Below are 25,639 nucleotides of genomic sequence, written 5' to 3'. Positions count from 1 at the left end.
TGTGATTCACTGCGTAAATCCTGCCACATAAAAGAAACCCAAGCCAGATACAGCCACGTGGCATGACTAATGCAACTTAGAATGGCAATGCATTTTGACAATGTTCACCTGAGACTTATCGTTACGGCAAACATTTTAAAAATTGCACATGCTCGCAGAGAGCAGCAAATGTGTTCAACAGTTCCTCACTCTCGTCACTTAAAGTATGTTTGATCCCTCGCTACTCACCTAAATACAATCATCAATAAGCAACCTGAACTTGATACAGACGTCTGAAAATCATGAAATTAAATCAAAAAACTAGAAAAAGTCGAAAACCCTCAAATGAGTTGTGTGGTTAGGTTCCCTGAGCAGTCATCCTCAAAAAGCAGAAGTTCTAGTCATTTATGACTTCAAAAACAAATAATACGGTCGAGCTGCCCTTCCCACACACATCCATTTTCCAATCCTCAAAATTGTAAGGAAGATGGAGCCGAATTTCTAAGAAACTTTTTTCAATAACATTGACCAGTGACACCTTGAGCCTCATACCGCAATTGTGGCAACCGTCGAAGTGACATCTCTCATCCAAAAGACAACGAACATCTTGCCAACTGAGGATCGATGGATGACTCATTTTCTTACTTCGAAGATATTGGCTGAAGGATTATGAATCAGGTGCAGACCACTGAAAATCTCCAAGTCACTGAGTCCCTCAAGCCAAAAAGCAGGTCATATCAGCACGGGTGACTTTCTCTCATGATGACCGAATCTGCATTCGGCTAACTCGTCAGCTTGGAGGAGAATGAACGCAATCAAATGTCTGAAACAGTGGAGCAGACCTACCAAACCAAGCCTCCTTTGGTCAGTGAAGAAAGCTGCTCTACCGCAGATTTGTTATCTTTCTAATCACGGTGGCCCAGGTGGGAAACACAGATATTGCAACGAACACGTGTACTGCAAACCGTGCTATGAACGGCAGGTCTCACTGTAAATCTGTTCAAAAACATATCCAGCGCCTTCATCTCCAAAATGTCAGTACGTCATCAGCAGCACCACCGTTATAGAATTGATAACAATTAATAGAATTATAGAACCCTGACAGTGCAAATCGAGGCCATTTCATCCATCAAACCCATACCGACGTTCCAAAGAGAAACACACCGACACACACTCGCATACACTATCTACTTTAGCATGCATTTACCACGGTCAATCCATCGAATCTGCACATCTTTCATGGCCAACTCCATGCAATGTTCCATGGCAGCAATCGCACCTGTGACTCTGGTACTGTGTGGATGCAATACTAACAAAAGACACATGCTAATCAAGGACAAAGTAATACTTCCAAATGTACGATACGTAAAGCACGTTCCATTAAACCGTTAACATTCGGCTGACAATAAAGGGAATGATGAGAAACTTTCTTTTCATCAAAGTTGTTTGAACCAATCTGGGGCACTGCCGCCACGCCACTCTCAACACTTCTCCTATTAAAATTCACAACAGTGTAGCATGTAGCAGTGTTGTAATGTCACAATTCGCATGAAAACTTCAGATCAAATACTTTCAGCAAAGCATATTATAATCCGAACCCAATGCTCAACACTACTCCCATTCATCTATCCTACAAATATCGTGCCCCCAAGCATCCATTGTCTCAGCCACCAGATAATCAAATGCATCCATGTTGAATTTCGATTTTCACTTCACAATGACCTCAGTTATTGCTCATGTTTTACCTGGTCTCCATATGGATCAAGTCGCCTGAGCGCCAGCAACGTCTTTTAGATCAAGAAATTGGAAATATTAAATGTCAACAAGAAGTGGTTGTCATAAAACCCATTTACAGATAGTAATCTTGGAAACAACAGTGAGAGCCCAATCTTTCTCAACAATGTCTTGATAAACCAGAATTGGTGCTCAGCGAAATGCCATCACTGTGGCGTCCGGCAAACGCATTCCATACAGTGCAAAGAAAGAGCTGAAAATGTGTTGCTGGAAAAGCGCAGCAGGTCAGGCAGCATCCAAGGAACAGGAAATTCGACGTTTCGGGCATAAGTCCTTAATCGGGAAAGGCTTCATCGGGCTTATGCCCGAAACGTCGAATTTCCTGTTCCTTGGATGCTGCCTGACCTGCTGCGCTTTTCCAGCAACACATTTTCAGCTCTGATCTCCAGCATCTGCAAACCTCACTTTCCCCCAGTGTAAAGAAAGAGGCATTATTGAGGACTCTTATGAAAGACAAATATTTCACTTAAGTCTGAGTATGGGAGGACACTACCGTTTGCCATTGCAATTTAATTTCCAAAAAGAAAAAAATATACTAAACATCAGTCCAAACGTGGAAGTAAGTACGATTCAATGCCCTGACTTATACAGCAGAGATCGTTACAAGACCTACCAGGAACACCAACAGCAGCAAGAATAGTGTAGAATACTTTTGCCACCATTTGCCTTGGAAGATGCATTGTGTTGCTTGTAAAACAATCTCTCCCTCCTCCTATAGGTAATGTCTCAGTATTTTCTCGGAATTGGTGATGTGACGATTCAGACATTTATTTTATATTGTGTGCTGTGTCTACTGGGAAGCTGTAATTAGAACTGCAATTCTTTCGAATTATTTTCAACAAACACATTACGACAGTTTTACCCGAATGATGCAGTGTGATAAATTTAGATTTACGTTCGTATTTAAAACCCCAAGGAATGGATTAACGTGGTCATGATCAGGAAATTTTCATTGCAATTGTCTTCAAGCAGCAATATTGCACTTTTTTCATGCGCTTTCATTCCCAGCAATATCCAAATACTTTGAATAATCGTTTCAGAGATGACTTTAAATTTGCTGAAACTATTCAGTGATTAATTATAATATATGTCGAGCACATTTAGAGAGCTTTATTTTTGCTGCACACTGTCAGACAATACTTCCCTTGTTAATTCAGTCTGTGATGGCGCTGGCCCTTTGACAAAGCTGTTTTGCCCTTCTTATTTTACGAAAGGATTAATAATGGCAGAGTAGCCGGATTGTTTGAATTCGCTACTTTAATAATGGTTATCACGTACAGCTTAAGTCAACAACCAGAGGAGGTCTTTAGTGTTTTTGTTTAAGCAGTTGTACTACGAAATGATCGTGGCCAGATCTCCCAGCTTTCTTTGTTATTCTAGTTTGGTTTTGTTTGAAACTACTGGTCAATGAAAATCTGCTGTAGTGACGGGGAGAAAGGTTCGGGATTCAATGGTGCTTTTTTTCTTTTCCAACGCTATCTCTCTAAAATCTTTACTCTGAGAATCTGTTTCATTTTACGCTTTTTCCAAGACGACTGCGTGAAATTGGAATAGCGTCATTAAATTGTAATAGCCTCTGTTAGGTTTTATAATCCGTTAATTTATTGGACACGCTCCTCTCTTTAGATCGCGATTCATTCGGTGGTCTGTTAAGAGATTCTGATTTGTTTCAAGCTGAGCGATTTGAACTTCTGCTTCTACCTTAGAATATCCACATTACGTCTGCTAAAAAACCATACGAAATAAGGATCTTGTCTACTATCTTGAAATGTTTTGAGGGGCTTGTCCAAAACAAAGTCTATAAATTAATTGGGGAAGGGCTATCTGTGAACGAACAGCCTACGAGAGAGCCCGAAGCTGAGACTGACCTCAGCAACAACTGGAACTTTACACTAATTAATACTTACCTAAAAGAAAAACAAACGGAAAATCACGCCAGCATCATAAATTTACAATAATTAACTGATGTAGTGAAACAATACAGAGGAATGACTTCAACCCATCGGGTTTCTGGCGCGAAAAGTGTACTAAATCTGTATTAATCACATCTTATAGCACTTGGCCTACTGCCCTGAACTTTATGACATTTCTCATCCAGGTATTTTCTTAAAAATCTTTTGAGGTTTTCTTCCGTACCACACCTCTTTGGAGGGCAGTGCGGATTCCTACGATCCTCCAGGTGACCAAAGGTTCTCCGGATTTTCGGCTTAAAACTGCACTAACTGCTTTTGAGATTCTATCCTCCATGTCACCCATGATACTACCTATCCAAATCTCTGCTCTAAAGAAAACAACCCAAATTTATTCAGCCCTGTATTCTTAGTTAAACTGCTCCAACTGAAGCAGCAGTTATGTGAATTTCCTTTGCAGCACCGAAAGTGCATCAAATGCGCCCCTCAATGCTGGGACCAGAATGAAACAAAGTATTCCAACTGTGACCAAACCACTGTCCTGTGCAGGTGCAACATAACCTGTTCTTTTCGTCTTTGTCTCTACTGGTTAAGGAACTTTTCCCGACTGCCACCCTGCACAGGGATTCGAGTACTGGATGCGACAGCACCACTTTAATATTCAACGAACTGTTCTTGTGTGGATTGAAGTGAAATTTAACTGAAATTTAAAACTGCCTGACACTCCATGGTGGAATTACGAAATTGATACAAGGGTCAAGAAGAAATATGCAATTCTCAGAGTTAGAACTCCAGCTACACTGATGCGGATAGCTAAAGAGAACATCATTCTGCTGGAGAAAAAAATGGTAAGGCTGGTGAACTTGCGAAGATCGAGACGATACATGTTCAAATGCCTGCCCATCTCAATTTGGAATGACATGGTGGCTCAATGATTATCACTGCTGCGTCACAGCACTACCAATCCGCGTTCGATTCCAACCTCTGGTAAATATCCATGTGGAGTTTGCATCTTCTTCCCGTATCTGCGTGGGTTTCCTTTGGGTGCTCCGATTGTCCCCTACAGTCCAAAGCTGTGCAGGCTAGGTGAATTGGCCATGCCACATTGCTGCAAGTGTTCAGGAATGTGTTCATTACAGGCATTAGTTAGGGGCCGGAAAAGTGTAGGGATCTGTGTGGGTCACTGTGTGGAGGGTCGGTTTGAAGTTAATGGATCCAAAGAAATGCTTGCCCACAGAAGAGTCGTAGAGATGTGTACAGCATGGAAACAATCCTACCCGTCCATGCCGACCATTTATCCCCATTCAATCTCATCCCACCCCGCCCATATCCGTCCAAAGCCCTCCTATTCATATACCTGTCCAAATGCCTCTTAAATATTGCAAATATACCACCCTCCACCACTTCACTGGCAGCTCATTCCATGCACGCACCACACGCTGCATGAGAACGTTTCCTCCTTCGATCTCTTTTACATCTTTCCCTCTCACCAAAACCCATGCCCTCTATTTCTGCACTCCCCGACCCCAGGGAAAAGACTCTGCCGATTTACCTTACCCATGCCCCTCATAATTTTGTAAACCTCAATAAGGTCACCCCTCAACCTCCGACGCTCCAGGGAAAACAGACACAGCCTGTTCAGTCTCTTCCTGGTGCTCAAACCGGCCAATCCTGGAAACATCCTTGCACATCTTTCCTGAATCCTTTCAAATTTCATAACATCTTTCCGATTGGAAGGAGACAAGAATTGCACGCAATGTTCCAACAGTGGCCTAACCAATGTCCTTTACACCCATAACATGACCTCCCAACTCCTGTATTCAATAATCCGACCAATCAAAGAAAGGATACCAGACAACTTCTTCACTATTCTATCTACCTGCGACTCCAAGTTCAAAGAGCTATGAACCTGCAGTGCAAGGTCGCTTTGTTCAACAACACTCCCTAGGACATTACCGTTAAGTGTATACGTCCTGCTAAGATTTGCTTTCCAAAAGTGCAGCAGTTCGCATTCATCTGAATTAAACTCCATCTGCCACCTCTCAGCCCATTGGCCCATCTGGTCAAGATCTGGTTGTAATCTGAGGTATCCCTCTTGGCTGTCCACTACACTTCCAATTTTGGTGTCAGCTGCAAACTTACTAACTCTACCTCTTCTGCTCGCATCAAAATCATTTATGCAAATGACAAAAAATTAGAGGTCCCAATACCGATCATTGTGGCATTCCACTGGTCGTAGGCCTACAGTGTGAAAAAAGCCGTCCACGACCACACTCTGTCTTCTACCTTTGAGATAGTTCTGTATCCAAATGGATAGTTCTCCCTCTATTCCATGAGATCTAGCCTTGCTGATCGGTCTCCCATAGTGAACCTTGTCGAAGGCCGTACAGAATTCCATATAGGTAACATTTACTGCTCTGACCTCATAAATCTTCTTTGTTACTTCTTTAAACAGCTCAACCAAGTTTGTGAGACATGATTTCCCACGCACAAAGCCTTGTTGACTGTTCTAAATACATGCACATCCTGTCCCTCAGCATTCCCTCCAATGATTTGCCCACCACAGAGGGCAGGCTCACCGGTCGATGGCTCCCTGGCTTGTCCTTACCACCCTTTTTAAACAGTGGCTCCACGTTTGACAACCTCCAGTCTTCTGGTACCTCACTTGCGACTAAATCTCAGTAAAAGGTCAAGTTGACAAGTAATTGATATGTGATTGCGCTGACACGTGCATCTGAATATTACCAGCTTCAACAAATGAAGGTTTTTTTTTTCTTTTGCCTGAGATCAGATTGATCTTCGGAGGAATTAATCTTAGCTATAGAGCACATCTGCTGGGAGACGAAGAGCCTAGTCACATGTGAGCAGTCGGCATCTGCATATTCAGTTCATTGTCAGCTGATGGCCGTATCGATGAGACTTCACACTACGAAGATAGTTATTTGACATCTTCCAAATTCAAGAAGTGTGGAGAAAGTGAAGAAACAGTTTGAAATGAATTTAGCCCATTTGTTGAATGAGTTAGCTGGAGATAACATATTTGATTAAGTGGTCAGTAGTTAGGAGTTTAGCCTTCGATGACAAGAGCATGTGGAAACGGTGGTCAGAAGCAAATGGAATTGTAGCTGATAAATGGGAGATAATGACTTGGTATTGTTTGAACAGAACAAACATGAAAAGCAAATACAGAATGAATGGTACGATTCTGGGAAGCATTGAGGATCAGAGGGACATTGGTTTGCATCTATATCGTTCCCTTAAAATGTTAGCAAAATTGAATAAAATGATTATAGAGTCATAGAGAGATGTAGCTTGGAAAGAGACGCTTCGGTACCACCCGTATATGCCGACCAGATATCCAAACCCATTCTAGTCCCACCTGCCAGCACCCGGCTCATATCCCTCCAAACCTTTCCTATTCATATACCCATCCAAACGCCTCATAAAAGTTGCAACTGTACCATCCTCCACCACATCCTCTGGCAGCTCATTCGGTACATGTACCACCCTCTGCTTGAAAAACATTCCCCTTCTGTCTCTTTTACATCTTTCCGCTCTCACCCTAAACTTATGCCCTCTAGTTCTGGTATCCCCGACCCCAGGAAAAGACTTTGTCTATTTTTCCTATCTATGCCCCTCATAAATTTGTTCACCTCTATAAGGTCACCTCTCAGCCTCCGACGCTCCAGAGAAAACAGCCACAGACTGTTCAACCTCTTCCTGTAGCTGAGATCCTCCAACCCTGGTAACATCCTTGAAAATCTTTTCTGAACCCTTTCAAGTTTCACAACATCCTCATGTGGTATTTTGTGTTATTTAGCTTTGCGTAAGGTTTAACAGGAGTCTGGTTTGGTTGCACAATTGATAAAACATCGATTAGACTGCACAGTGACCATATTGTGTGCAGTTCTGGAATCCACATTATCGGAGATAATCACACTGGAGACAGTGAAAAGGGAGGTTCAGCGCAACGTTGCCTGGGACTGAAAAGCTTCCACTATCGAAAAGAGATTGGACAGATTGCTGTTTGTTTCACATCGAGCAGAGGAGATAGAGTGGAAACATGGTTGACATGTGATAAATGGTGAAGAGTGCAGTGCAATGATGCTGCCCCGTTCACGAGATTACGTTCCCCTGTTTTGTTTTTCCAAACGGGTTTATAAAGACACAGTTTTGACTTGTTTGTCTTTATCTACATGAAGAAGCTTCTATGGTTTTTTTAAAGAAATATTTTGACAATGAAAATGGTGTGGCGCTTTCTCTCAGATCAGCTTTATTCTGGTTTGGTTTGGTTTGTTTTGATTTTAACAAGCAGACTTTTTTTCAGGTTAAGACATCCATGCTGATTCTGTGTATCTGATATCTTTTCTGTGAGAACCTGTGTTTGAATTTAATTTTTTTTTTTGTGAACGGGTGTTTATGGTGGTTGTTTCAGGAATTTGGGACAACATCATAAAGTTGGGGTAATCTGTTAGGTTTTTGGATAGTTTCAGTTATTTAATATGCTGTACTCTTTTGTGTGCGTTTCATTCATTGATCTTGGAAATGAATTCTGTTTTGTTTAAAATTGATTAGCTGAGCCAGCTCCATCACTTGAGAACATCCACTAAGCACCCACTTAAAACAACTGGAACAGTAACGGTCCAGACTGTTTGGTTGTAATATTTCGATTGGGTCTGTCCTGGTCCATCTAGGTTTTATGGCTGTTAGAGTGATTGGTTCAATATTTACAATTTACGCTTAACTTTACTGGAAGCAAAGGCAGAGAATGGTAGGTGTTATGTCTTTTTAACCGGTATTTCAAATCTGTCATTTTAAAATGGGCTCAGATCAGTAACGGCTTTTTCAGTCACGAACCCTTTTCTGGGGGTGAAGGAATTGACTCTAGGGCCTTTACAAAAGGTGAACAAGGAAACGCTGCAGGTATTGATAGTCCAACAAAAGTTGAACCTGCTATCTTGTGGAAGGTAAAGTGTGATAATTATAGCAATCATTCAGTATTTAAGTTTGCTGAAAACGCCCCAGAATCTTTGGATATGGCTAAAATGTAATTGAAAATGCAGCAGACTGAATGAGATGAAAAAGGAAAGGAATCGGCAAAAGTTATAAAGCCGTTTCCAATGCAGTTAAGTAGAGGAAGGAGGAAAAGAACGAATTGCTTTAGCAGAAGGAAAACACAAAAAAATGAAGAGAAAGAACGAATGGGGAGAGAGGAAAGGAAGAAAGAAAAGGAGTTTGAACTTCGCAAATTGGCGGTTCTAAAGTAATATCAGCTTAGAACAATGGTGAAACAGCCTGAAGACACGGTTTGTGGTGGAAGAAAGTGAGGATGAGCAAACAAATAGTTGCAAAATGCCTGGTGGGGTCAGTTTTAACCTATCCAGCCTACGTTTGATAAGAAAAACTTGAAAGCCGTTTCCATGTCATTTGCGAAGTTAGCAAATTCAGGTGAAATGGCTAGTGACCATGTTGCAGTTTGTGATGTGTTGGTAGCACTATCATTGGAGTAATCTAGGACTTAAGAGGAGGTTAAAAAAAAAGCTATTTTAGGTATATATGAGCTTTTGCCAGAAGCCGGCTGACAACGTTTTAGCAGTCTGAATCCTGGTCAAACATGTATTATGTTTGAAATGATAAAGAAAAGGAGTAATTTTCGTAGACAAAAAAGGGAGTTAAAGTAGTGCAAAGGTACGACTCTATTAGAGAGAATATTTTTGGAGGAGATCAAAAATTCGCTTCTTGAAGTATAGAGAACTCATGTGGAAGCGCAGAGAGTAAGAAAGTCAAGATTAGAGGCTGTAATGGCTGATGATTACCTGGTGAAGTGATAAGGGAAGTTAAAACAACGTCTGAGGGTTTCACTGCAATAAAAAAGGCCACCTGAAAACACAGTGTTGCATTGTTACAAAAAGCATTTGGAAGCCAGATGTAGGAAAACAGGATAAGCCAGTGACTTTTGTTGAAGTGGTAATAGAAATGACAATGAAAATCAAAATCTGCACAACAATGCGCAACTGAGTCGGAGGTTGGTTCGGCAAGAAATGCCAGATATTCTTAATCCACATATTTGCGAAGATAAGATTTATTCACATCGGGCAGGAGAAGTACGTCATGAGGTTACAATGTTTAGAGATACAGATTCCTCTCAATCTTTGGAGTTTATATGCACCTCAGAAAGCCAATTGCCAGAAAAAACGTTCTTGCAACTGGAATTCACAGTGAGACAAGAAGTGGACAACGATGTAGACTGAAGTCAGAGTGTCCAATGAATAACTCAGAAATTATGGTGGGAGTACTGGATAAACTCTTAGTTCCAGGAATAAGTGTTATGCTTGCTAACGTTATGGTTGGTTCACAGTGGGAGTCCTCTCTACAGTGTTTGAAAACAAGTACAACATCACGCAACTGAGATATGTGAGGATGCTTATGATGGGATGTTTTCTGATTGTATGTTAAGACGGTCGCAAAGTCACCAGTTGAAACAGAAGAGATGAAGGAGTGCAGATAAGACAGGTAAAGTGAAATTATCAGATACCTTGTCTGATCAAATTTGACATCTATAGTTCAGAAAGATTAACTCAGTTACAACAAAGGATGAGGAACTAAACCAATTGTATCAAACGAGATTGTAGATGCATTCCGGTGTGTTACTAACATAAATGTCATGATTCAAAAGGGGAATGGAGACATGATCAGTCCGATGAGAAATGTGTAGAAGCTGATCAAATCGAATTGCCAGTGGATTAAAGGAAGGAGGTATTGCGGGAAGCAGATTAACTACCAATATGTCCTTTCGGGATAAGAAGAACACAGGATAGATTATATTAAAATTTTCGTTGGCCTGGATTACACAAGGATGTATGTGACTTTTTCCAGGCTTGTCATACATGTCAGGTAATTCGACAATGACGGGGCAGAATAAAATCCAAACCTTAAATAACTCTTCCTGCTTTTGAGGAACATTTTACAAGTGTCTTAAACGGTGGCTTCCGAGTCCTACATGAAATATAAGGTCATATTTGCTACAAAATAAGGGATTTGTCCAGTAGATTTACAGTGCCATTTCGTTATGAAATATCGCAGCTAAACGGTTTGTGGAGGCGTTACTCAATTTCTTTCCCAAGATACGAAATAACCACAGAACTGAAATAAGAGCAAGTATTAAACTTAGTCCAAAATTATTCAAGGAAGTTATGGACAGATTAGGAATAAATCAATTCAAATTTGCTGTATACAATCCTGAGGGCAGGGAGCGTTAGAAGGTGTCATCAGTCATTAAACGTTCAGGGCTTATAGACAAGACGATCGAGATGATTGGAATACAAAAACTCCGTTTTTACACTTTCCCATCAGAGATTCACCAAATCAACCGACCGAGTTTAATTCATTTCAATTCGTTTTGAATAATGAGGACCGATCAAACTAAATCAGCAGAAATGGAGTTGGAATTCAGAAGCGAAATATCTGGAATATGTGGCAAACTTTCAGAGATAGTCAAATAAGGTACGGGGGTCTTCTCGACGGCATGTGAATGTATCACACTGTAGAATGACACGGGAAGCAGACAATACATCAAACACTCGTAATTTTACTATCAGAGGCAAGGTGTCATTGTTACTACCAGTGATAAGTGAGCCATTATAAACAAGGTTTAGTTGAGTTGTCAAGTGGAAAGGAAATTGAGTGATAGGAACAATTTGCTAAGGATTCCAGACAGAAAGAGATTTCACAAAGTGGATCGTAAGAATATGCCCAAACGTTATGTTTATCATGAAGGAAAACAAAAGGAGTCTGTGCTATTTGTAAAAAAAAACAAATTCAAAGCATTCTGAATTGGATATTCCACGAATGAAGCACGGGAGAGAAGACGTTGTCACTGTTTGAGATGACTTATTGATTTACCTTCCAATAGAAAATTGAAATGTCCTGACATAGATTTGGCTACCACATGCAGAGACTTCCCGTACGAAGCTGGGAAGTAATAACCTAATTAGGCACGATGTAGTTATAGGAAATGCTGCTTTGATTAAACAACATGCTGACGGACCAACCCTGTCTAAATGTCAACGCAGAATCAAAATAAGATTAAACGCATGCTCTAATCAGTCAAACATAATGTGAGTTACAGCGACTGGCGCTCACCCAGACTACCAACAATTATGGATAGACTATTGCAAACTCATTGCAGTTACAAAGACTGCTGTCTATTTTATTTTTTGTTCGGAAGATTGTGTCAAAAACTTGGGACAAACAACTCATAATTCTGGGTTGATTTGTTCAGAGGATACTCGCTGGTACCTTTGTCCAAAAGAGCGCAGAGAATCTCAGATTTTGTCTCAACGAATGGAGTATATCAGTTTTAAGTTTTGGTATGAAAAATGTGTCAACAACTACATTTAAAAGTTTTGAATGTACGGTCATTTCAGATTGCCCAGTTTTGTTGGCTGATCTGGTGACTTTTAGCACACATGCAAGGAACATTTGTAATATTTAATGAAATCGTTCGAGCGACTTTGGGGGATGATTTTGTGATACACCTAGCCAGAGGTGAAGTTGCCAAAGCCCAAGTTAAATTTTTGGATTATTATTGGACAGACAAATTGCTCCATGAAATGCAAAAACAAAGGTAAATGGGGCGTTTCCCATACCATTGGCAAAAAAAGAGCAGTGCTACAATTCTTGGAATTGAGTGGATTGCATCGGAAGTCCTTTCCAAATTTTAACAGTGTGGATGCTCCACTCACTGACGTGCTAAAGAAAGGCAAATCATTTCAGTCGATAGCGGATTGTCAGAGGGATGTTTTTTTTTTCAGCTTGAAAGCCGTGTTAACCACTGCCACAATATTAACCACACCTAATTGTGTGAAGCCATTCAAGCTGGCTGTCGATGCTGATGTGCATGCCCGTGTTAGCATTAATAAGGGGGAGAATAAGCAGAGAGCAGATGAACGCAAAAGAACTGGTGGCCTAATGTGCATATACTTTAATGTAAGGACTATAGTGTGGAAGGCAGACAAACTTCGGGCTTGAATTGGTGCCTGGGAAAATGACGTTATTGCAATCACAGAGACTTGGTTGAAGGAAGGACATGATTGGCAAATAAAGCCAGTACATAGTTGCTTCAGGCAGGACAAGGAGGGAAGTAAAAGCAGGGAGGAGCGGCAATCCTGGTCAGGTTATATCACGGCTGGGCTAAAAGCAGGCACTATGGCGTGTTTAAGTAGTGACAGACATTGGAGCTGAGATATAAGAAGGGTGCAGTTACATTGTTGAGGCTGTAGATCAGGCTTCCCAGCAGTGAACAGGACGTAGATGAATTATTAAGGAAATGGATTATGGAAAGATGTAGAGGCAACAGGGTTGTGGTGATGGGATATTTTAATTTCCCGAACATTGACTGGGATGCACTTTGGGTCCGAGGTCTGACAGAGCAGAAGTTGTAGGAAGCGTCCAGGAGAGTTTTCCAAAGCAGTATGTCAATTGTCTGACGAGGGAAGGGGTTATTTCGGAACTGGTTTTGGGGATTGAGCCAGACCAGGTTTTAGAAGTTGTGGTGGGGCATTTCTTTGGGAAAGGTGACCACAATTGTGTACGTTTTAGAATACTCTTAGACAAAGAAGAGAGCGATACGAAGGGAAGAGTCATAAATTGGGCCAAGGCCAATTATATCAAAATTAGGCAGGAGCTGGGAAATGTGGATTGGACACAGTTATTTGAAGGAAGTCCACATTTAATATGTTGGAAGCTTTCAAAGATAGGTTGAACATAGTGCAGGATAGGCATGGACCTCTCACCCTCACAACGCAGATCCCTCCACTCCCTCTCCTTCAATCCAAATCTCATCATCAAACCAGTGAATAAAGCGGCGCAGTTGTACTTTGGCACATTAACCTCGACACTGGTGAAGCCAACAGCCAACTCGAGGACACCTCCTCTTAACTGCCCCCTCGATTATTACCTCACCCCCATCACCAAATCATCATCTCCCAGACCATACTCAACCTCACCACATCAGGAGATTTTCCACTGACATCTTCTGACCTCATACTTCGGGAACGCACACCAACCGATTCTACCTCCCTCCCAAAATCCACAAGCCTGACCACCCCAGCTGACGAATTGTTACAACCTGCTTCTGCCCCTCTGACCTCATCGCCACCTGCCTCGATACTATCGTACTCCCCACTAGTCCAGGATCTCCCTTCATACATTCGAAACACCACCCACGCCCTCCACCTCGTCCAAGACTTTCATTTCCCCAGCTGCCAAAGCCTCATCTTCACCTTGGATATCCAATCCCTCTGCACGTCCAATCGCTATGTCCATTTCCTCCAAGTCCTCCGTTTCTTCTTCTCCCAAAGTGCACTTCCACTGACACTCATTCGTTTGGCTGAACTGGTCCTCAACCTTTACAATCTCTCATTCGAATCCTCCCACTTCCTTCAGACAAAAAAATGTAGCCATGCGCACACGGCATGTGCCCCATCTAATCCTCTCACTGCTGTGTTAAATTTGTCCTCCCGCGTGGAGATTGAGCATTTACTCAGCTATATCAACACATTCCACCCCATCCTTAAGTTCACCTGGACGATCTCTGACATCTCCCTCCCCTTCCTGGACCTCTCCGTCGCCAACAATGGCGACAGACTTGACACTAACATTATTTAGAAACACACCAACTCCCACAGCTAACTGGATTACACCTCTTCCCAACTTACCTTCTGCAAAACTGTTTTGCCATATTCCCAATTACTCCACCTCCACTGTATCTGCTCAAAGGACGACTAGTTCCAACACAGAACACACCAGGTGGCTTCCTTTTAAATACCATAATTTCTATCCCACGTGGTTGAAGATGCCCTCCAACGCAGCTCACCTACGTCTCTCATTTCTGCCTTGAAACCCCACCCTTCTAACCGCAACAAGGACGGACACCATCCCCCACCCTATTCTTCAGCTTCGAACGTATCAATCTCTGCATAATCTTCATCAAACGACATTTTCGCCATCTACAAACAGACCACACCAGCAGGGATTTATTTCCATCCCCACCCATATCCGCTTTCCGCAAAGACCATTCCACCCGTGGTTACTTGGTCAGGTGCACGCCACCCGACAACCCATCCTCCCGCCCTGGCACGTTCCCCTGCCACTGCAGAAAGTGCATAACCTTCGCCCACACCTCCCTCCTCATCTCAATCTAAGGCCCCAAAGGAGCCTTCCACATCCATCAAAGTTTCACCTGCATATCCACACTGTCACTTAATGTATCCTTCGCTCTCGATGTGGTCTCCTTGTTATTGGGGAAACCAGTCGCAAACTCGCAGACCACTTTACAGAACATCTCCGGGACACCCGCACCAATCAAACACACAGCCCCGTAGCAGAGCATTTCGACTCCCCCGCCTACTCTGCCGGGACGTGCAGCTCCTGGGCCTCCTTCAACGCCACTCTCTAACCACCCAACACCTGGAGGAAGAACACCTCGTCTTCCACCTCATAACACTTCAACCTTCATCAAAGTGGATTTCACCCGTTTCCTCATTTCCACTCCCACCACCGTACCCCGGTTCCTGTATGCCTGTTCAGCACTATCCTCATGAACAATCCTCCTTCCCCTGATCTGGTCCACCCTCCTGTCAGTTCTATCACCTTCATGCCCATCTCCATCAAATTATTGAACTCTTATCTACATTCTCTACAGCCCCACAGTAGGCTAGGATTGTTTTCATTAGAAAAAAAGGAGATCGGTGGTGTGTCCTGATTGAGGGTAGATAGTTAAAAGCTTTTTCCCAGGGTAAAGGATTCAATAACGAGAGGTCACACGTTCAAGGTGAGAGGTGAAAAGTTTAACGGGGATACACGTGGCAATTACATTTCACAGTGTGTTGGAGGTGGCTGGAACGCGTTGCCAGCATAGGTAGTAGAGACAGATGCAGTAGATTCATTTAAGATGCATCTGGACATATGTATGAGTTTGTGGGGAACAGAAGTATACAGATGCTTCGGAATTGGGCGACAGGTTTAGTCAGTGGATTTGGAACGGCTGAGGCTTGGGGGGACGAAGGCCCTGTTCCAGGGCTGTTTATTTTCTTTGTTCTTCGTTTTTACTTCGAATTTTTAAGTGCTTGTCAGTGGGATTAGAGTTGAAATGTTGATACAGACACGATGGTCTAAAGTGCACCTTCAGTGCAATTTGACTCAATGCTCCTGTGTAATTATCAAACTGCGTATTCTACTATAATAACGCACTTAAAAGTTTTGGCTTGTTAGTGTGGGTCCACTGTATCACTGGGCAATTCACCTTTTGGAATAAAACGGAATGTGAAGACTTTATTTTCGTATCCCATCGCATCAACTGCAGCACTATCTCTGGGGACAACAGCCAGCGGAAAGAAAGAGAGGAAGGACTACAGTCTGTGGACAGGAGATGACACCGCAACAAAATTGGATCACAATTGAAGAATCGTCTCCCAGAATATTGCAAAAATGCCTCAGAATCTGATGACAATGAATTGGTCTGTTATAAAATTGCACAGAGATTCATCTTATCTGATTGATTTAGTCTCTGCAGATCATTGGTGTATAACATTTCCTGATCGTTTCAAATGTGCACTTTAGATATTTCAGTAGCTTTACATTCCGATTTTGGTTGCAATTGAGGTCCCCAGTAAGTATCATCAGTCAACTCTTTTTTTCAATTCAACAGATTAGGCTGTTCGCTTGAAGAGACACCAGACACGAAACATAAACTGTGCTTTCTTCCCGCAGATGAAATTTATATTTAATTTGACACATTTGCTACTGAAATACTGCATTTTTATAACTGAATGTCGCAGTCAACTATAGCAGTGAGCATTGTCATTCAAATGCTGCTCGATCCTTCTGGTGACGTTACTAATGAAATGTCTGTGCTCTGTCAGCCAGGTTAATTCTGTCGCCCTTGATATCATTGAAGTGTATGAAAACTGAAACCTATCCCTCTAAATTTACAGCGCAAAGTATCTTCTTTATACTTTAGTTCCATTACAATCTCTGCCCAATGGATTATGGTACGATGATCTAATTTCCAATATCATTCCAATCCCTCAATCTCCGGCCTATCACCCTCACCTTGACCTCTTTCAACCTATCACATCTCCATCGCCACTCCCCCAAGTCCCTCCTCCCTACCTTTTATCTTAGCCTGCCTGGCACCCTCTCCTCATTCCTGATGAAGGGCTTATGCCCGAAACGTCGAATTTCCTATTCCTTGGATGCTGCCTGACCTGCTGTGCTTTAACCAGCAACACATTTTCAACTGTGATCTCCAGCATCTGCAGACCTCATTTTTTTTATCTCTTGTGATTCGGTCAAGATAGTTTGCTCAGCGCACCTGCAGTCCTTCTTGACAAAAAAAGGGTTTCAGTTCACGCAACTGTGTTACAGCATACACTGTAAGATTGATGCTAGTACAACAATATCAAGGGTTCTTGAGGCAGTTCCTCAATGTACAGGACGGTTTGTTTCTTCTCCACGTGGGTGCTGTAGGAACTGAATAATCCAATATTGCAGCTATTGAATCTGGATCCGGCTGTTTGTGTTTGAGGAGATACTTGGGCGCGAGGTTCTGAATTCTGCTCATGGTTTCATTATTTTGCGTTACCTGCCTTATCAAGAGTCTATCCATTGAAACATTCAGGAGCTTTTATTCATAAGTATGTTGTTGCTTTTGTTATTGTGTATTAATACTGCGTGAGTTGCATTTTGTTTCAATGACTCATTGTGTAAAATGCCCTTGTGCACAGCATGAATCAACATACCAGTGGTGCCAAAAAAAAAAGAAGTTCACAGTCTTTATGAACACTTCCAAATGTAACGCAGAAAACGATTACGTTTGCAATTAAATACTTCAATATCTGCGTTAAAATTTGCAGTACCTGCATCAAACTTTGATCCCCACCCATTCACTGCCATCCATCGCAGCATGATACAGATCATTCAGAGACATTGCATTGGTTTAGGAGATTAGAATAAAAATGTTTCAACTGTATCTCTCATTGGTGAAGTATGGGCTGGGGTATGTTGTATATTTTTTGTTGTTGTTTTTAATAGAGAATATCCTAACATTGAAAACGCTTACATATGCATTCACTTGGCTCGTTCATGCTTTGAATGTATTATCTTATCAAGAACATCTCACACTTTATGTCTTATTCATTATAGTTCACTGAAAGTGGGTCAGGTGATTGAAACATACAAAGCTCTGAACAGATATGATGGGAGAGATGTTGAGAAGATGCTTCGATGAGTGCCGGAGTTTGAATGCAGAAACCTAGCTACAGAGACACTGATTATTCAGGTAAAACAGCGAAAGAAAGGGCTTCCAGATGCTGGTCAATGTTTGATGCTGGTCAATGTTTGATGAATCTGTCACCATGTTACAGGAAGGATGTCGATGCTTTGTAGAAGGTGTATAAGAGTTTTAGGTGGATGCTGCCTGCATTGAATGCTATGAAGTGGAAGAGGAAGCGCCAAAACGTCGACTTGTTTTCTCTGCGGCAGTGAGGGGCGATTGATCAAAGTAGGTAAACGTATGACACGCATAGCAAGTGTTGACAGTCAGATTTCTTTTTTTTTTTTGGTTCCCAACGTTGAAATGTCTACCATTCGAATGCATGCACTGTTGGCGAGGGTGGAATGTTCAAAGGAGATGTGAGGGTCAAGATTTATAACAGCAGTCGGTGTCTGAAACAAACTGACAGGGGTCATGGTGAATGCAGATAGGATAGGTGCATTTCAGGAACTTTTACGTAGGCACATGAATATGCAAGGACTGGACGTATATACAGTCCGTGGAGGAAGAGCGATTGATTTAATTTACGTCTATGTTTGGAACACCGTCGTGTACCAAAGGTCCCTTTCCTGTGCAGTATTGTTCTATATCCGATATTGTCACGGAATTTAGTTCTCATTGGAAGTATTATAAGAGAGAGGAGACAGACATCCAAAATGTTGGTGAGCTGATGGTTATGCTGATATTCCACAAGACAAGACTGAAGACTTTAGACAAATCAACCATAATGCAAGAAAGAAATATATTGCCTTTTGTGGCTTCTCTACCCTTCAATGTGTTCCTCCTCATGTTATGTTCGCGCCTCCTCTCTGTCCTTCTTGATGTCAACATAACCTGAACATACATCTATCTCTTTCTTGAATACATACAGAAATTTTACTTCTGCCGTCTCTTATGGTGGAGTATTGTACAGTACCACTATCGTCTTTCAAAGCAACATAAGCCTAACTCATTCATAAATAGTTCACTCCATACCCGAAAATCGTGCCCATGCTCAGAAGTGGAACATGTTTGGATCGTTGACTACATTTGGAAAGCATGTTGCGAGTATTGATTGAAATTCTGTGCAAGTTGTAGTTTTAATCTGATGTTTTCCCAAGCCTGCAGGAGCAGAAAAATCGTAAATCAAGCAAAATCAAAACCCAAAATAACTGGCTCCTGTGTTTGGATAACAGTCATGGGATATTCTGATTACGTAATTGAAACTGCATACTTTGCGATCATTCAAAAATGTAAAGGGCGTTGAATTTTGTAATCGGCGGGTCAGCTGAGTGAAGCCCCACGTTTTGGGTTAAAAACCACGTTGCAACGCATAAAAGCTTTTGTTCAATGAAGTGTGTCTGAAATCACGGCGACATTCGTATCGGTATTATTTTTACCTACAGCGAGCCAGGCCTTTTCTTCTGGACCAGGTAAGTGGTCATTGCCTGGGCATCAAAGAAGGACACCAAACAAAGTTGGCGGTAATTAGACTCCAGTAATTGCCTATTAAAGTTGGCCCTACCTGCAGTAATTGATGGCCTGTCACGAGTGAATGTGAGAGTATCAGTCCCTTCGCTATTGAGTTAAGCACAAATAGACAAGAAGATAATCGTCTCGAGCACATAGCCTCGGCTGTAGTTCAGAAGGGTGATTCCCCCAAGCAAAATCCAGAAACTTCGATTTGGAGTGGAGACTGGGAAAAGAATGCCTGGGGTATGATACTCAGATGTAAGTGTGATTGTTGTGAACCTGACTAATACAACTTAAAGTGGTATATGGGGAGTTATCCACTCGTCATTTATGTACCGCTAAGTTTCCCCCGAGTGAGAGACACAGCCAGTGAGAAAACAGAGAGTTAAAAACCATGACTGCAGATGCTGGAAACCAGATTCTGGATCAGTGGTGCTGGAATAGCACAGCAGTTCAGGCAGCATCCAAAGTGCAGCGAAATCGACGTCTCGGGCAAAAGCTCTTCCAAAGGAATATTTTCTTTAAAAATTCTGATGAAGGGCATTTGCCTGAAACGTCTATTTCACTGCACTTTGGATGCTGCATGAACTGCTGTGTTCTTCCTGCACCATTGATCCAGTGGGAAAACATGATTACAATGTAGCTAGGGGTTTAAACACAGTCGAGAAATTGGTGGAGATCGTGAGTGTAAACCGATCATTTGTTATAGTGGGGCAGGAATTTCAAAGGAAACCCCCGGGGTTTCTCATTCATCAGCACATGACAAACATACACGCACTCATTAAACAGGGTGAAAAAATAGGTCGATCGTACTGAAGTAATCATGAAATTGGCTTTTCAGACAGAAGAAAGATAAACCAAGAGAACAGGGGTCCTTTTGTGACATCAATAGTCAGGCTTATCGGCCAATCCTCAGGATCCACGAAGACAGAGGAGAAAAGAACCTGAGAATCACGAGTTAAGGAAACGGGGGCCAAAGGACCCTCACAGAAATAGAGAGTAAAGGCCTTTCTGAGAAATTGGACATTTTTGTAAATCATTTGCGTGAACTGGTCAACTTACTAAGTTGAAAAGTACAAACACATTTGGTATATATGTATATTCATTATGGACCTGATCACAAAACAAAAATAAAACGTTGTCACTAAATGGACACAATGAACCGAGAAGCCATTCCACGTGATGCCACATTTAATTGCGATAGCATAAAACTATTGGTAGTAATTTTGAGAAATTTAAAAAAAAGGAAATTGAGAAAGAGAGAGGAGAGAGAGAGCAACACCTGGTCTTAACACTTCGTGGTCAGTTTTCATTGTTCTTTTGAAGATCGTATGAGGAAAGGTTGAGGCACTTGGGGCTGTTCTCATTGGAGAAAAGAAGGTTTAGGGGAGATTTGATAGAGGTGTACAAGATGATTAGGGGTTTAGATAGGGTTGACAGTGATAACCTTTTTCCGCTAATGGAGTCAGCTGTTACTAGGGGACACAGTTTTAAATTAAGGGGAGGTTGGTATAGGACAGATGTTAGGGGAAGATTCTTTACTCAGCGGGTTGTGAGTTCATGGAATGCCCTGTCAGTAGCAGTGGTGGACTCTCCCTCTTTATGGTCATTTAAGCGGGCATTGGATAAGCATATGGTGGTTATTGGGCTAGTGTAGGTAGGTAGGCTTCGGTCGGCGCAACATCGAGGGCCGAAGGGCCTGTACTGCGCTGTATTTTTCTATGTTCTATGTTCTATGTTTTGTTTCTCAGTAGATACATGTGCTCCTGGATGGTACTTTCTTTTGTTCCCTCCAACTCAGGATTCGGGAATCGTTGGAATTAAGCCGACATTTTGAAATCGATGGTGAAGTCCAGGTCTGTGAACACTGTGGCAGATTTAGTCACTCTGAAGATACTTGTTGCAGAAAATAGGGCAAACCAGCAACCACCCAGAAAACGTTAGACTGACGTCAGGCAGCACCACGGGCACGTGTGCTAAGAAGGGTAGGATTTACATTTCTGCACTGATAGCGGTCAGACAGTGCACGACACTAGTTGACCCGAAATCATCTATATTCATTCCTGAACATCCCCTGCCCACAACTAACAACATGATTTATGTACAAGGGATTAATGTTTAACAAACCCCTGCGTACATAAGTGAGGCCACTCTCGTGGTTATCAATAGTTTGCATTTACTGATGCGATTTTATGTGTGTAAAAATAATGAAGGAACACAAACTGCCCCGATTAAAAATACAAACTTTATAAAACCCACAAAGGTCCCAGACTGGGAACCTTAGCAGTAATGCGTGAACCATCAGGGTCAATGAACCCATTTTGATTACAGGAAATGTAATTTTATATACTAAAATACTCCTGCAGAAATGCTGAATACAGGAAAATTACGATCAGCCTCTAATATGAGAAGAGCAAAATGAGAGGCTGTCCTTTTGCCACCCATCAGATCCGTTATTATAGTAGGGGAGACCCGGAAAAACGGAGATGAATAAAACAATGAGGGACAAACAAGAAAGGCAGGATTATACAGAGGCAAGTAAAGGATTGTCCAGAGGCCCCATCGGCGAGTCGTAAGTTATGAATAAAACTCTACACAAAAAAAACTGCCTTTTTCATCATGAAATTATCACTTTAAGGTTGTCTAACTCCACTCGCTAAAGTTCAGAATGTTTTCCCCATTATAGCCCTGGTACAATTGTGCCAACAAAAAATGATTATTCTTATGAAAAGAGTCGTTGTTATAAGATTTCTCAACAGAAAAAATTATGTTTCGTCCAAATTTGAATAGTAACATATAAAATGCATCGAATAAGACATAAAGTAAGATTAAGATATGGGGGAAAAATTATAGAAAGAACAAACAACAAGTGAGATGACTTGAAATTGCACTTGAAGTTATCGTGCATTTTCGTGAAAATGAAATTTAAATGAGAGTGCTGAACTGACACATTTCTGTAGGTGTTGTTAGTGCTCTTCTTTTAGCTTGGTGAACTTGATGATTAAGCCACTACACGAGGCATAGGGACTATACATGGAGAGATAAGTAATATCTCAATTTTGTTGATAAGCTCATGTGGGATACAAGAATGCATGGCAACCTTAGGTTAGCAATGTATGTGTGCAGAAGCAATTGTCACCTCGGACTTAACGAGCGTAGGTGAATGCTTAGAAAAAAAGAGAAACAAATTGTTGCACTGCACAACTGGCCTTAGACATGTCCACCTATTTGACAAATTGATTAGTGTGGCTTTGAAGATCACCAGACAATAGTTTAAAAGATAAGACATTGACGCATGTACCACAGAGAGTCAGCTTTTAGAAGAGTAATAGGGAACTGTAGTGATATGGTGGAAACAAGAATGATCATCCACACGTTTTCAGAACCATCTGGCCCTTGATAACTTGGTAGTGGCACGGGGAGCAGCTGCTTGTTATTGGTGCCGAATGTTGCACATAAATTCGGAAAACTTCGGACACTATAACTAATCTACATATGCATGACGTTTGTCAGGTTTGTCAGGCACTGGAGCAACTTCATGATTACAGTTCTCTGGGGTGGCTCGGCTGGCTACTAAGCGTTTCTTCGGGGTCTTATATTCTGTTTTTATTCATTTTTCATGCTTTTATTGCCATTATCTTCGGTGTCTTTTGAGTCACATTGTAGAATCATAACTGCTCACCTTACGCCATACTGATGCTACAGATCAGCCTTCCCCCCCAGGCTGACAGGGACTCACTTGAGCTTTGGTTGAAACGGGTCTGGAGTCCACGGCCTCCCAGGTGCCTTTAACCACAAGAGTGTATTGAAGTCGTGTATTATGGGAGCAATGTCAATGCTACAAGTGTATGCTGGGATACTTGGCCAAAATCTGTTTGCTGACAGAAAATGCTGCGTTTTCCTCTGCAACTGTATACGGAGAATGTTAGCAAAATTTACCACAGGTAGGTAAAATCTCCTTTAAAAGACAATGGGCAGTAACTGTGATAAGTGGAGAGAGACGTTATCTGTTATTCTGCAAACCTATATTTTACAGATTGCTGCAGACACGTTTTATGTTATTGCAAAAGACTTCCTCTTATTCAGAATTGAGGTGTGATAAAAGCGAAACATCTTGCAGTAGCCAGTGGCCTACGGAAACATTTGTTGTGGACTATGAACAATAACAGCCTTGGAACTTTCACGATGAAAATAATTTACATAATGGAAACAATGTATTTTGCTTGAGACAACGGCATAAAAGGCCGTTGATTGTAATGCCACTCTTAGGGAGACCTCTCATCTTCCAATAGTCTTTTATTTCGTGTAATAAACTGTGATTTTCCTTGTTCTACATTCAAGTCTTGAGTTTTATCTGCAAGAATTTGTTTGTTCGAAATCAGGAAAAAGCGCAGACTTGTCTTTTTTTTTAGATGTTGACCCTTGACTCAATTGACGCTTGGAGGTTACTTGAATTGAAGTGTGAGGGCTACTCACAGAAAAATAGTACAAATCTGAGAATTCAGCTTCCAGTAATACAATTGCAGTCTGAACGCCCTAGTTCTGGAAGTTGCGCAACGCGATTTTCTGATAATGTCAGATCGATTAAGAAAATCTGCCAGTAGTAGACGTCTGACATAAAGAGGGAGAGAAACTGCTCAACAATTTCAGCGAGACGAGCAAGGTCTCTGCTTATGCTTCAGATTTATCAGACTTGAAACATCAACTCTATTTTTGCACATTTGCTGCCAGAAGGATTTTAGTTTCTTCAAGTTTACCTGCTTGTATTTTTATGAAGATAATGTACTGTCTGCTGTACTCTACATTCCTCTCTTATAGAATGAACATATTATTCATCTTGCATTAATTTGATCAACTGAAAGTTGTTTACACTCTCTGAAAATCTGAAACAATATCTTTTCTTTCTGACCTGAACCGAAGCAAGCCTCTTTAAGTGCAATGCTTGACAGAACCACGAACGGATGAACGATCTTCCAGCAGACAATGCTCAATTATATTGCAGTAGTACACCATAACAGAAACTTTGAAACACGTGTGAAATTTGAGAAAGTTCATGTTTCATTTCCAAATAAACCAATATCAGCTGAAATATGTAAAGTAGACAGGGGAGGAAAGAGAGATGTTTCATAAATGAATGAATTAATAATGAATTCCCAGCCTCCCTCGGTTCTGACCAATTCTGAACATTTTTTCACATCATGGGGAAATGCATACTTGAATCCAATCATTCAGGTTGATGCATCTGGTTTAGAGATCCTAATGAACATATGAAATTGCATGAGAAGAGTTGTCTTCCAGTGCAATATTGGAGGACTCACATCACACTGGTCCTATTATCTTCTGTCACGAACAAGGCTGTTCCATCAATGCTGACTGGATTGGTTGTGCACACTGACTAGATTACATTAGAATAATAGCAATTCCAAAACCATCTCCCAAATGGATGCGGGAAAGATAAGAAACAAGTGGCAAAGCTACCAGTGGAATGACGGAAATGTAATTCATTCCAGTTTTACTTCTGAGCATTAGTTGAAAATGCATGTGTGACTACTATACACAAATGCACTGACCAATTCTTCCAACGACTCTTTCAAGAACTCTGCCAAAACTACTCAACCCAACTTATATGAAGGTGTAGAAGTATACTGTCCCTTTAAGGGAATTAAAAGCTAATACAACTACCTCATACCAAGTGTTCTGCATAGAGAAACAATATAATATTTTGTCGAACATCTAATTAGCTGGGTTGCCTGGAGACGACAGAACATATTCAAATTCTCACCATCAGTTTGAATTATACGCCAAAAATACCAAACTCCAATCAAGTTTGAACTAAATATATTCACAATCTTCAAAGCCAATGACACAATCTGGTTTTTTGGAGTGATATGACCGCGAAACCCTGAACAATTGAGGGAGAACTGCCAATACGTACACTCCACACAGAATAGCTTTTTTTTACAGTGGCATCTATCCATCAACGACCTGTGAAAGATAAATCCTAAGAAGAAGAAAATGTCCAGAGAATGATTCCAATAGAAGATTCGATAGCTACCTAGAAATTTGAATAATTAGAAAATCAGCCACTTTATCGGATGACTATGACAGAAGGGAAAATAAACGATAGGTTCGAGGATGGAGTTACAAATAATTGTTCTTCGAACATGCT

Source organism: Hemiscyllium ocellatum, unplaced genomic scaffold, assembly GCF_020745735.1.
Source record: "Hemiscyllium ocellatum isolate sHemOce1 unplaced genomic scaffold, sHemOce1.pat.X.cur. R7, whole genome shotgun sequence".
Taxonomy (NCBI): domain Eukaryota; kingdom Metazoa; phylum Chordata; class Chondrichthyes; order Orectolobiformes; family Hemiscylliidae; genus Hemiscyllium; species Hemiscyllium ocellatum.
The sequence above is the reverse complement of the archived record's forward strand: the minus strand, read 5'-3'. Positions refer to the sequence as shown.